Source organism: Dromiciops gliroides, chromosome 3 (genome assembly GCF_019393635.1).
Source record: "Dromiciops gliroides isolate mDroGli1 chromosome 3, mDroGli1.pri, whole genome shotgun sequence".
Taxonomy (NCBI): domain Eukaryota; kingdom Metazoa; phylum Chordata; class Mammalia; order Microbiotheria; family Microbiotheriidae; genus Dromiciops; species Dromiciops gliroides.
The window spans coordinates 5,626,534-5,641,748 of NC_057863.1; positions in this window are offsets into that span (position 1 = coordinate 5,626,534).

A 15,215-nucleotide genomic window follows, 5' to 3' on the forward strand; every position below is an offset into this window, starting at 1 on the left:
ATCATTTATTCTAATATAAATGTCAGGGTCTTACTCTCCTATATACATGGAAGCTGTTTGGGCTTTCTCCTTCTTTGGAAGCCAACTTAAAATGTATTTGAACTGAATGAAGTAATCCTGGGATTCTAAAAGATAGACATAAGGGAAAAAAAGATTCTAGGCATGGAAAACAAGCAAAACACAAGCATTATGACTGAACTGAAGAATAAATGGAGAGGAGTCATGCATAACAAGGCTGGAAAGGTAGGACAGGGCCAGATTGTTAAGTGCTGTCAAGCAGGAAAACAGCAAATGCACGTCTGAAATCCCATAATGACCATGGAGGCTATTTAGGGGAAAGTTAAACAAAGACCTTTGAATCTAGCATAAGGCATAGTCTGATGATACTATATCCCATTTCTACTCAGAGAATTTGGGGAAAGAGACATATCTCCAGGAAAGGGATAAATGAAAAAAACAAACAAAACCCACAAACAAAAAACAAAAACAAAACTACTGGAGCTGGTGTAAGTGAGGGGGTTAGAGGAGCATTATAAAGGGAGAAGTGGCACAAGCATGGTATGTTGTGAGTCCAGTAGAGTTCAAAGAGTCCTGACTTCCATAACCACTGTTTGGGGCACCAGGGTACACAACAGTGTGCTAACAACATCCTGAAGCTTTCCTGGGCTAGTTGGGGAAAATAAACCAACACTGAAAATTCTGATGAATCTTTATGTTCCCTTGCCACTCCAGTCATCTATGGGATATGATCTAAAGAGAGAATGACTAACAAAAGCTAAATTGCAGCTTCTTTATTAATTATGTTTGCCCCAAATAACTTTCTAATCTGTAACTGCATAAAAACAAGAACACAAAATAATCATGTATAACACTCTACATCTCTTTTTCCTTCTTTCTGTCTTCTGCCACATAATGTAGTACCCAGAACACTTTTCAGAGGACACAGAATGAGAGGGTCTATTCAATGACACTGGCTTGCTACCAAGAACTTGGGATGCTTTTATTATTGTTATTTGTCAGTTGAAAAACTATAGCCAAAGGAAGTAATGTTTAAAACCTTCTCAAACTGTCACCTTGACTTTCATATCCTTATTGAGTTGATCATATGAATACAAACTCAAGAAAAGAATGGTTATACAATCAATTTTATTGATATCTTTTTTATGGTGCTTAAATGCCCCCCGTACATTCCCCCCTTTCTCCTCTCCCATAGATGTTGGCATGTGCTGGTGCCAGCTCCTATCAGCAGAAGTAATTGCAAAATGTTCTGGGAGAACATTTATACATTATAAATCCCCAAATCAGGCCCTAATTTATTATTTTGTTGATTTTCCAGATTTAAGAAAGTGATGGAGCAAATGTTAATAATTCAAAATAAGCTTAAAATGCATCATGCATACTTTTTTCCCCACAGAGAGAAGTGTTAAAGATTTACCAGCATGCCCCTGAAAAAGCATCAATCTTTATAAAAATACTTCTTGTAAAGAAAAAGAGGAAAATAATTCAGCAAATCTTATCAGTTCATTGAAAATAATTTGGCTGGGGGCAGCTAGATGGCACAGTGGTTAAAGCACCGGACCTTGATTCAGGATTACCTGAGTTCAAATATGGTCTCAGACACTTGACATTTACTAGCTGTGTGACGCTGGGCAAGTCATTTAGCCCCCATTGCCTGCAAAAGAAAAATGAAAATAATTTGGCAATCTTTGCAATGTGTCACATCAAAGTACCTCTTCATTCTCTCACCTTTGTAAAGGAATTGGCAGAGGAAGGGAAGATGCATGTATTAATTGCCTACTGTGTGCCAGGCTCTGAGCTAAGAACTTCATGGTATTATCTTATTTGATCCTCACAGCAACTCAGGAAAGTTAGTTCTATTATTAGACTCATTTTATGTTTGAAGAAAATGAGGCAAACTGAGGCAAGGTGACATCCAGTGTCAAGCAGCTAGAAAGGAGCAGGTAACCTTTGACCTCAGTCTCCCTGATTCCAGTCCCAGAACTCTCTCCATGTAATGATACTTAGCTGCCTTGGAGGTGGGGTGAAGGGATGTCTTCTTATATAACTTTTTGGAGCCAAATTCAGCTACTATAATACTTCAAAATCTAGTTTCAATTGCTTTGTGATTTTTTTTATTCATATCAATTTTATCCTTGTGTATACAGTATTACTTTCTGTCCCTGCTTAATTTCCTTTGCGTTACTTCAAGTATTCCCATGGTTCTCTGTATCATGTTGTTTTATTCTGTATTGTACATTATTATGCCCTTACCTTTGGTTACAACAATTTATTAAGCCATTCCCCAATTGAAAGACATCTTTTCTGTTTCCAGTTCTCTGCAACAATAAAAAGTGCTGCTAGAAGTATTTTGTTAAATATGGTGCCTTTTTGCATCAATTTTCTCTTTGGAGTATAATCCTAGCAGAGAAATTTCTGGGTGAAAAAATAGGATTATTTTAGCCACTCAAACTATCTTTTTTTTTTAGTGAGGCAACTGGAGTTAAGTGACTTGCCCAGGGTCACACAGCTAGTAAGTGTTAAGTGTCTGAGGCCAGATTTGAACTCAGGTCCTCCTGACTCCAGGGCCAGTGCTTTATCCAATGCACCACCTAGCTGCCCCCTCAAACTATCTTTTGAAAAATGGTTTGTAGAGGCATTTGTTCATTATAAAAGTCATAGGACATGAACAATGGGATCCTAATAATAACGATTATGAAGAAACAAATAAGACATCTTATTTTATATCACACCTTTCTGTTAACAAAGATTTAGAATTTGAAGAACCTTAGAGATAAATAATCTCATCATTTTAGAAATGAAGAAACTGAGGACATGGCAAATTCTTTCCTAAATGCCCCATAGCTACTATAGGAAGCAGTTAAGTGATGCAGTGGGTGGAACATTGGCTCTGATATGAAAAATGATTTAAGTTCTATTAATGACATAGGCAATAAGGAGCTGATTGTTGTTCAGGGTAACAACAATTTTAGGTCTATGATGTTGGCAGTCTTCCCTCAGGCCCTTTGGAGCAGGGAAAAGAGCACATGAGATTGGTTAAATTATTACCAGAAGAATTAGGCATGCAAATAAAATATTGAATAGAATTAACCAGGTGCCATCATGTTCTCCAATTACCACAAGAACAATCAAATACTTTATTATAGTTATGTCCTTAGAAAATCTACAAGGAATGGACCCCCAAAACAGCAATAAAACAAGCCCTGGAGTGGTAAAACCCACAAAAAGACAGGCTGAGATTATTTTCCAGATTTAAGGGTGTCATACTCGGCTGCAAGCAGAGTCCAACCCCACATAGATTCCAGACATGCTGTGGAACAGGAACTTACCCCGAAGCCTCCAAATCAGCTGCAGCAACAGTATCTTCTGAACTAAACTTATGGTACAGTGAAAGGGCTGAATGGCTGATCAGGGAGAAAGTTCAGGGGTGTCTGCAGGACCTAAGGAGTAATTCAGCTATCTCACCACAGCAGGAAACCAGCAAGAAATCCAGAGCAGGGGTGCAGGCTTGTTGAAGCTAAAAACCACCACAGCACTCCACTAGCTGGTTAACTAGCAAGTTGGCTTGAGGTTATCTTCAGACCAGAGAACAGGCCAGGGGAGAGAAAAAGCTGCCTTCCCTCAACCCAAAACACAAGGGACTCTCTGAAGCTTGGGAGAGTGTAACTTGGAAGTAGGGCCCCACTGTAAGAGGGAGTTAAAAGTCAAGTGAAAAAGGGCAAGATGAGCAAGCAAAGAAAGTTGAGAACTATTGAAAGTTTCTTTAGTGACAAGGAAGATCAAGGTGCACTCTCAGAAGAGGATGACAACCTCAGGGTCCCTACATCCAAAGCTTCCAAGAAAAATATTAATTGGCCTCAGGTCATGGAAGTGTTCAAAAGAGAGTTTGGAAAGAAAGTAGAAGAAATAGAAGGGAGATATGTAGCGGTGGAGGAAAAAATGGAAAGAGAAATGAGAGCAATGCAGAAGAGTCATGAGAAAAAAGCCAACATCTTGAAAACCCAAATGGAAAAGGAGATAAAAATTAAAAAAAAATTCTCTGAAAAAAATTGTTGCCTAAAGTCTAGGTTTGAACAAATGGAAGCTAGTGACTTTATGAGAAACCAAGACACAGAAAAAGCAAATCCAAGTGAATAAAAAATAGAGGGTGATCTGAACTATCTCCTTGGAAAAACAGCTGACCTCAAAAATAGATCCAGGAGAGATAATTTGAAAATCATTGGTCTACATGAAAACCATTACCAAAATAAGAGTTTATACAGCATCTACCAAGAGATAGTCAAGGAAAATTCCCCTGGTATTCTAGAAGCAGAAGGCAAAATAGAAATTGAAAGAATCCATTAATTACCTCCTGAAAGATGTCCAAAAAGGAAAACTGTCAGGAATATTATAGTCAAATGCCAGAACACCCAGGTCAAGGAGAAAATATTACAAGCAGATAGAAAAAAAAATAATTTAAATACTTTGTAACTACAATAGGGATAAAGCAAGATCTCACAGCATGTACATTAAAGCACCAGAGGGCATGGAACAGGATATTCCAGCAGCAAAGGAACTGGGACTACAGCCAAGAATCATGTACCCAGAAAAACTGATTATAGTCTTTCAGAGGAAAAAATGGCACTTCAATGAAAAAGAAAACTTTCAGGCATTTGTGATGAAAAGACCTGAACTGAATAGAAAATTTTAATTTCAAATATAAGACCATGAAGAAGAATAAAAAGGTAAACAAGAAAAATAAATCATGAGGTATATTAAAATATTAAACTGTTTATATTCCTACATGGGAAGATAATACTTCTAACTCATAAGAATGTTCTCAGTAAGGAATACATAGAGGACATAGGTCTGAATTGAATATGAAGGGATAATATTTGTAAAATATTTATTTTTTGTTTATCCTTGTTCTTTGTGGGACAAACAGGGTGGGGTGTCTTCTGTCTAGGGCTGCATTTGGGCTCAGGGCCTCTTGGCTCCAGGGCTGGTGCTTTATCCACTGCATCACCTAGCTGCCCTAATAATATATTTTTGCTCTGAGGGAAAGTGGGAGGGGAAGGAAATAAGGGGAGAAGAAGAGGGGAAGTAGGGAAGGGCAGATTCCAGGAGAGATCAGTAAAGAGCAAAATACTTTTGAGAAAGGTGAAGATGTTCTGCATAACTGCACAAGTATGACATATTGAATTGCTTGATTTAATAAGGAGGGTTGAGGAGGGAGGAAGAAAAATTTATAACACAGAATTAGCTCAAAGACCTTAATCTCATCAGAGTGGGCTCAAGGAGGGAATAACATCCACACCCAATTGGGAGAAGTAATCTATTTAACCCTACAAGAAAGTAGGAGGACTACTCCATGTATAACTTATATTGAATTGCTTGAGTTCTTGGGGGTGGGGGGAGGAAGGGAGGGAGGAAGAGAAGTTGGAACACAAATTTTTTTTTAATTATGTCAAAATTTGTTTTTACATATATTTTGGAAAATAAAATTCTAAACAGAAGAAAGAGAAAAAAGAAAAAAAAAGAAAATCTACTGGGAATGACAAGTTGATCAGGAAAAAACACATGTCAGATTATTCTTCCTTCCTATTACATCTGATTTCCCATGTTTGCAAAGTACCTGGTCCTGAGAAACAAATACTTACCACAGGTAAACATTTCCATACCCACACACACACACACACACACACACACACACATATATATATATATACCTTTATATATACAATTATGCATACATATAATAGATGTAATACACCAGGTATGCACAGTAATAGTAAAGATATCATAGTAATACTAAAAATATCATGGACTGATATCTTTACAAAATTACTGGGCTGATAATTTCCAATGCCCACTGGAGAAGTTGTGTTATATATTTATATTTGTTCATATAGTCTATTCCAATAAAACATAAGATCCTTGAGGGCAGAGACTATTGAATTTTTTTTTGCAGGGCAATGGGGTTTAAGTGACTTGCCCAGGATCACACAGCTAGTAAGTGTCAAGTGTCTGAGGCCGGATTTGAACTCAGGTACTCCTGAATCTAGGGCCGGTGCTTTTTCCACTGCGCCACCTAGCCGCCCCAAGACAATTGAATTTTTTACATTGTTCCCTAGCATGATGCAAATCAGAGATGTCCTGTGAAAATGTATTTATTCATGGATCTATGGGGGAAGGGAGGATACCAAGTGCTGTTTTCCTGAAGCTTTCTTGAGAATAGGACAGAGAAAGTAAATGTCTTAACACAAACTTACTTGTATTTTGCCTTCATAGAAAACCCATTCTAAGTAAACTAGAGCCAGGAAGATAAACCCAGATCCATCTTCCATTCTACAAGCTTGTAGAAGCGTGTAGTTCATGAAAGATCACTACCTATCATTTTATTCTTCAGGAGCCTCTACCCTACAACACAACCTCTACCACTTCAGATATTTACTGTAACTGCCTTAGCGTCACACCATGGAAACTAGCTAACAATTATTATTTGATGTTATTATTGATGAGCATTCTTTATTTTTGCTTTAGAAATCTGACATTGGGGGAATGGCCAAGATGGAGGAAGAAAGGTTGTGTCTCCCCCGCACCAAGCTCCCAACAACCCATCCACACACTTCCAAAAATAATGCCACAAGACAACTCCCAGAGCAGCCCAAATCACAAAGGAACAAAGTGAGACTATTTTGAAGCCAAAGACAGCTTAACTGGACAACTGGGACCACCTGCTTTTCATGCTGAGAGAAGAGCTCAGCACACAGTCTTGACCCAACCCAAAACAGACCACACCTCCAGGGCCTTGGAGTCTTCCACACCAGTGGCTTCTTCTGAGGCCCAGCACATGGACCAGTGAGGGGGTTCAACATTTGGCTGGGGTGAAGTGGCTGTGGTCAATGCTAAAGTTGGGGAGAAGCACCCAGTTTCTGATTGCGTAGGCTGATTTGAGTAGTAGAGTCCCAGTGGGGGAGGGCCACAGGCATGCCAAGTTTCTGACCAAAGAGAATAAGATTTCAATCAGACATTCAATTCCTCATAGGGGTGAGCAATCAAAGAAAGCAGTTTATGATAGAAATCTTCTTTTGATGAAAACTTGGAAAAAATAAATCCTCAGAAGAAGATAATAACAAAGTCAATGGTCCTACGTCCAAAGGTTCCAAGAAAAATATGAATTGATCTCAGGCCATGGAAGGCCTCAAAGGGAACTTTGAAGAGAAAGTAGAAGGAATATTTAGAGAGATGGAGGAAAGAATGGGAAAAGAAATGAGAGAGATGCAGGAAAGTCATGAGAAAAAAGTCAACAGCTTCCAAAGCCAAATTCGAAAGGAGATACAAAAGCTCTCTGAAGAAAATAATTGCCTAAGAGTTAGAATTGAACAAATGGAAGCTAGTGACTTTATGAGAAACCAAGATACTTTAAAGCAAATCCAAATGAATAAAAAATAGAGGGCAATATAAAATATTTCCTTGGAAAAACAACTTATCTGGAAAACAGATCTTAGAGAGATAATTTTAAAATCACTGGACTACCTGAAAACCATAACCAAAATATGAGTTTAGACATCATCTTACAAGAAATTGTCAGGGAAAATTTTCCTGATATTCCAGAAGAAGAAGTTAAAATAGAAATTGAAAGAATCCACTTATCACTTCCTGAAAGAGATCCCAAATGTAAAACTTCCAGGAATGTTATAGCCAAATTCCAGAGATCCCAGGCCAAGGAGAAAATATTGCAAGCAACTAGAAAAAAAGAATTTAATACTGTGGAGCTACAGTTAGGATAACAAAAGATTTAGCTGTATCTACATTAAAGGACCAGAGGGCATGTAATATGATATTCCAGAGGGCAAAGGAACTGAGACTACAACCAAAAACCACCTACTCAGCAAAACTGATTATAATGTTTCATGGGGAAAAATGGGACTTCAAAGAGAAAAAGGACTTTCAGGAATTCATGATGAAAAGTCCTGAACTGAATGGAACATTTGACTTTCAAATACAAAACCCTAGATAAGCATGAAAAGGTAAACAGTCAAAAGAAACCAGGAGGGATATTAAAAGGTTAAACAGTCTACATTCCTACATGGGAAGATAATACTTCTAACTCATAAGAACTTTCTCAGTATTAGGGCAGCTGAAACGAATATACTTAGACAGAGGGCATAGGTGTGAATTGAATATCAAGGGATGATGTCTTAAAACATTTGGTTTTTGTTCATCCTTGTTTTTTATGGGGCAGGAAGGGTGGGGTGACTTAAGTCCGGGGCCAGATTTGGGCTAGGGGCATCCAGGGTTGATGCTTTGTCCACTGTATCACATAGAGGACCCATGATGACATCTATAAAATAAAGATAAGGGGTAAGAGGAATTCACTGCAAGAAAGGGAAAGGGAGAGGTAGACTGGAGAAAAGTAGCTCACATGAAAGAAACAAGAAAAAGCTTATGGAGTAGAGGGAAAGATGGGGAAGGAGGCTCAAAAAGGGAATAATATAAACACTCAACTGGGTATAGTAATATTTTGCCCTGAGGGAAAATGGGAGGGGAAAGGGATAAAGGGGGGGGAGGTAAAGGAAGGGAGGGCAGATTGGCAAGGGGGCAGTAAAAATCAAAACAATTTCTAGGAGGAATAGGATGAATGAAGATATAAAATAGAGCAAATATCAAGGGGATTGAAAAGGATGGAGGGTAATAGACTTAGCAATAGTAATTGTGAAAAAATGATGAGCAGGACACTATCAGAAGGACATATGAAAAAATATAAACCATCAATGGAGGAAGAACAGATGGTATCTGAATACAGATTGAAGTACAATTTTATTTGTTAGCTCCTCTTTCTAAAGCTATTTTGTCTACTTTCTTTCACAACCTAATGTGAAGATATTTTGCATAACTGCACATGTATGACTTATACTGAATTGCTTGCTCTTGTAGGGAGGGTTGAGGAGGTAAGGAGGAAGAAAATTTGAAACACAAAGTTTTAAAAAATCAATGTGAAGGGGCAGCTAAGTGGAACAGTGGATATAGCACCAGCCCTGGAGTCAGGAGGACCTGAGTTCAGATCCAGCCTTAGACACTTAACACTTACTAGATGTGTGACACTAGGCAAGTCACTTAACCCCAATTGCCTCACCCAAAAATTAAAATAAAAATAAATGTGAAAAAAGCAGTTTTTAATTTTTTTTTTAATTAAGTTGGGGAAAATTTTACATAAATTTTTTTTAAAAAAGAAAAAGAAAAAACGATATCTGAAATTGAAATCAGTACTAGAATACGAGTAAGGAATTCAAGTTTTTTGACAGGTGTCATCTCTTTAGATGAGAGTTCAAGAGGATGAATTATTCTCAATTTTATTCAACCATGAGTCAAATGCTCAGTCACTTTTCTTCTCCTTATTGTCTGTCACAAAATTTCTCCCTTTCTACAGGTTGAGAACCTAATGTATTAAACTCAAAAGCTCTTAAGGAAAGAAAATAAGAACTTTTTTTTTTGAGAAAAAGGGCTAGGACCATAGTAGATATAACATGATGCAGATACTATCAGATATAATTTCTGCCAACTGTTTCTTTTTAATCTCTTTCATGTCTGAAAATATAATTGTATATAAAATTAATAAAATTACTACTAATCATAATAAAGGGCTCAAAGTATTGCTGAATCAACCCTATAACTACTCTCAAAAACATAAAATTATTGAAGTATGTAGATTCATTTAAAGAAGCATTTTAATACTTTCTATGTACCAGTCACTGCTAATTTCTGCAGATGAAATCAAAACAAAACAAAAAACAAAATAGACAAACAACAAAATTAAATCAGCCCTACTCTCAAGTACGTTAGGTCTTAATATTAAAAATTCTATACCTGACTTTTAGGTTGGGAATGGAAATAACCATTGACATGTTGCTGGGGGTTTCAATAAATAATTGATATATAAATTAGTGTGGAGGATTATAAGATATCTATCTTTATTTTCACAAACTAGCTATTTTCCAAAGCTGACATATGTAAGTGATGAAGGTCAAGATCATAAATATCAGAGCCACTACACTGAAATTATGTTGCCCTGAAGGTTGGTCACTTACAAAGGCAGAATGAAGTCTCTTTTATTATAGATCAGGAGTCAAACTCATGTCCTCTGTTAAACTGGTGTGAGGCTGAGTTTATGCCCAGCCAAAGTCCATTGATAGAATGACTTGGTAGATATATCCTTCTTAAGTAAATGGTTATGCTAGATTGCAAATGGTGAATCCAAATGTTTACTGGGCATGTATCAGCTGGAAGCCTTAAAAAGATGTTTCCTAAAAAGAAACTGACATTTGATATCAGGGACCCGGCAGCTCTAACTTGGGCAGAGGGTGGATTCCTCCAAGCCAAAGCTCATGCCCATATAGCTATAATTAAATTCCTCAAGGAATTTAAAGCTTGCAGTGAAAAACAAATGTTAATATCCAGCTCCAAAATTAAAATGACTAGATTTATAAATAAAGGAAGCTTTATAGCTAAATTACTCAAAATGGTCTGCTGCAATGGGTGTTCTCACTTTCCCTCTGCCCATTCTCTTCTGAAACCTTTATAATTTGGCATCTGATCTCATCATTCCATTGAAACTGCCCTCTCCAAAGTTAATAACAATCTCTTAATTGCCAAATACAATTATGTTTTTCTTATCATTTTTTTCTGCTTGTCCTCTGTGCAGCCTCTGACATTACTGATCACACTCTCTATCTTAACCTTTTTTATTCTCTAGGTTTTAAGGACACCCCTCTTTCCTACTTTTTTTCCTTTTATCTATAGATGTCCCTCAGGGATCAGTCTTGGACCTTCTCTTCTTCTTCTATGTTACACAATTTGGGGATCTCATCAACTCCCATAGATTTAATTAGCATCTCTATGCCAATTCTCAAATGTCTCTATCCTGTCCCAAACTCTCAGGTGATATCCAATTTCACATTGCCGATTGCTTTTCAGAAATCTCTAACTGAATATCCAGTAGACATCTTAAACTTAATATGTCCAAAGCAAAAGTGATTATCTTTCCGGCTAAACCCAACTCTTCTTCTACCTTCCCTATTTCTATAGAGGAGAACAAAATTTACCCAGTCTCTCAAGCTCACAACTAATCTTTCATCTTCTCTCTATCTCCACTCCATGTTATTTTCCCCTTTGTATTTATACTTTATGAAATAAAACAAACATTTCCATAATATATTACAATAAATAAGATTATTATACATGAAACTGCAAATCTGCTATGCACAACTTGCTATTCCTTTCAAATATAAAAGAAAATTATCCTGTAATTTTTTTCTCCTTTTTTCTACCCTTCTTCCTACATATGACTATATTAGTCACAAGTAGGTATAGATAGATATGTGCAAGTATATATATACACACACACACATGTGTGATAGGGACATATATATATATATATATATATATATATAAACATAAATGCATATGAACATTCATATATGGATATATATGTGTGTGTGTTTATATATATATGTCTATGTCTATATACATATATGAATTAGTGTCCCTATTTTTGTACATTTCCTCCAACATTTGTTGCTTTCCCCTTCAATCATTCTAAGCAATCTGGTAGGTATAAAATGATATCTCAAGATTGTTTTAATGTGCATTTTTCTAATCACTAAAGATTTAGAGTATTTTTATAAGATTATATTTTTTATTTTGATTTCTTCATTGGACAATGTCTATTCATACCCTTTGATCATTTATCTATTTGTGAATGATATATATATGAGCAACATCTCTCAAATACACCTCTTTCTCTCCTCTAATTCTGCCAACACTCAAATGCAGGCCCTAGTCACCTCACATATGACCTATTACACTAGCCCGGTGATGGGTTTGCCTGCCTCAAGGACCTCCCCACATCAATCCATCCTCCTTTTGGACACTAAAGTTATTTTCCTAAATCTCAAGTGTCATCATATTACCCTCCTATTCAATAACCTCCAATGACTCCTTTTTGTCTCCAGGATCAAGTGCAAAATGTTCTATTTGACATTCAAAGCTCTTCCTAACCAAGCACCCTCTTACTGTTCGAAAATTCTTCCATCTTATTCCTCAACTGGTACTTTCAAATCCAGTAGCAATGTCTATTTCATGAACAAGACACTTCTCTGAGAGCTGGAGATTTTCTCTGGCATTTCCCTCATGCTTGAAATCCTTTCCTTCCTCCACTCTGACTAATGACCTCCCTGGATTCCTTTAGGTCTGAACTGAAATCTCATCTTTTATAGGAAACCCTTTGGAACACTTCTTAATTCCAGTACTTTCTCTTCCCCTTTGGATAGCAGTGCTATCCAAAGGACTATTTACAGAAGTAGCCCAAATCTTTCTGCAGCCCATTTTTAGCTTGTGTGTGTGTGAGTACATGCATGTTGTCTTTCCACATTCGATTATAACTGCCTTTTAGTCAAGGACTACATTTACTTTTTTGTATCTATCGCAAGTGTTTAGCAGTGTCTGGAACATACTGATGATTAATGACTGAGTGATAGAGGAAAAGGCAGAAGCAGTTGGGACACAGGGACAGAAATCAGGTGGAATGTGGGATTTGAGACTTGAAGGAAGCCAGACTTGTCAGGCGTCAGAGGTGAGGTGGCAGAGCATCTCAGACATTTAAGATAGCAAGTAAAAAGCAACTGATTACGAGATGAAGTGCTGTGTCAGGACCAGCAAGAAGCCTTTCATCAAAGGATAGTAATGGGTGTGTAGGAAATTATAGTGCCAGCATACTAAGAAGGTAGAAAGAGGACAGTTTGGGAATAGCTTTTACAGCAAAATTTTATATGTTATGCTGGAGATAATAGGGAACTTCTAGAATTTACTGAGTGTATTAATGTGTGTGTTATTGGGGAGGAGTGTATGACATAGTCAGAACTGTGCTTTCAGGACAATTATTTTGACAATTCAATAGAGGATTGACTCGAGTGGGGAGAGACCTAAGGCAAGAAGGCCAGTTAGAAAGAGAACAATGATGAGAAGTTTTACTAAGTTTTTTACTTTGGGAGTGGAGAGAAGTCAATGATTTATTTTGAATCAGTGCACCCCATTTTAATAAAGCATAAGAGCATTTGAAAAATGGTCATAGGTGATTCTGAACTTTCCTGATGCTCAGACAAAATATCATAGCAAACACCTTTGACACAGTGACACTATCATAAGAAACAGATACCATGAGTCACTCCTAGGTCCAGAAATCCTATCTCTGAAACTAACAGGTTAAAGGGATTTTTGTATTGCTATCTACTCTGTTCCATGTGACTGGAATTAGACAAGGAATTCATTATTACCACCACATGATATATATCAGGAGCATAGTTTATAGGGCATAGTTGGACATAAGAAAGCCCTGGTATCAAGGCCTTATTCTTATACACCAGAGCTGGGAACATACTATGAAAAAGTTAATTAAGTTCTCATTGTTTTCACAACACTGAAAATCTTGAAGTCATGTCATTCATGAGTTGTTGATCTATATTGGTAAAGAGAGTTTCTACAGTGGAAATTCCCAAGGCTAATGAAATTACAGAATATCCAAACATATAATATGTACTATTATTGTTATATTTAATTAGACATTATATTATTATTTATAATTAAATAATAATATGTAATGATTTCTCTCCATCTATGTATATACTCAACAGGTACATATATATATATATATATATATATATATATATATATATATATATATATATATATATATATATATATATATATATATATATTTAGCCTGTCATCATTTAAGTGCTGTGTGTAAATTAAGAGATCTTAGTAAACACTCTTAGAGCTCAAGATAGATGTCAAAGGACTCTCTGTTCTTCCCTCCATCATGTGTATATCTTGAGCTCTAAGAGCGTTTACTAAGATCTCTTAATTTACACACAGCACTTAAATGATGACAGGCTAAAAAATACTCTAGACACTAAGTGATGAAGGAATGGGGTGATGGGACAATCTTCTTTAGGAAAACTTGAGCATTACCCACTCATGCTCTGAAATTCAATTTCCTTTGGTTCTGCTTTGATTTTTTTTTTTGTAATTTACTTTAAAGGTAACTTTAAATTACCTCCCAATAGCTTTTGGCCAAAAGTAGTAAAATTCTGATTATCCCTCTGAGATTTCCAAGAGAAGAATGGGACCCATTGCAGAGTGCTCTACAGGATACTGTACCCTCTAACTTGAGTGGTTTCTCTCAGGACATGTAAAGTGAGGAGGAAATCTGGCTTTGAATAAAGATGGAATAAGTTGGGAACTGAGGCATCACTTAGAATGCTGTTATTGCTGGAGGCCTATAAAGTCAGGTGGAAAAAGGGTGATTAATTCTGCCCAGAATTTTGAGATGTGCCAATAAACTTAGAAATGTGCCTACAAACCCAGCCATAAAACCACAGCATATATGCATTAAAAGCTAGTGGAGCTAGGCCAGCTGAAGAAGGTAATTTGACAAACCCCAAATGCATAAAATTACAGCAGAAACATGGCCCTGAACTAACAAGTGATGAAAATATCAGAATCAAATTCCTGTGTAAATAACAAATAGAAGCCATAAAGCCCAATTACTGAATGCAGGGTGGAAAGAAAACCCCATATTTCAGGGCTCTGGGCAGATGCTTCCTCAACAAGAAGGATGCAAACCTTCCTGCTTTGGCTTTCCACATAAAATCTCATTAAAGCTATTGGAGGGTTAGCAAGCATGTTGGAGAGAATTGAATCCTCTTGAACTTGACAAAGCTTGTCTATGCAGCAGGTATTAGATTGTGGGAGTCTAGGAAACAAAGTGTAACAAACAATGGATTTGCTTTGTCAAATGACTACAATACAATCTCCACTGGACTTTACCCTGCCAAACAAACTAATAATAGTAACCCAAGCTTTAATTTATTTTCTCGTTTCAGATCAGAAAGAGCTTGATCTATGTGGGTTGTAGAAGGTACATTAGGACCAATGGTTTTACATTTTAACTGTTTTAAGACTATTTTTAAGTCATAAAAGTATGTTATTATTTTCCAATTACATGTAAAGATAGTCTTCAACTTTCGTTTTCTTAAGATTTTTTAGTTCCAAGTTTTTCTCCCTTCCTTCCCTCCCCCTTCCCCAAGACAGAAAGAAATCTGATATAGGTTATATAATGTCTTAACAATCCCAATAGTGTTACAATTGATCCCCAC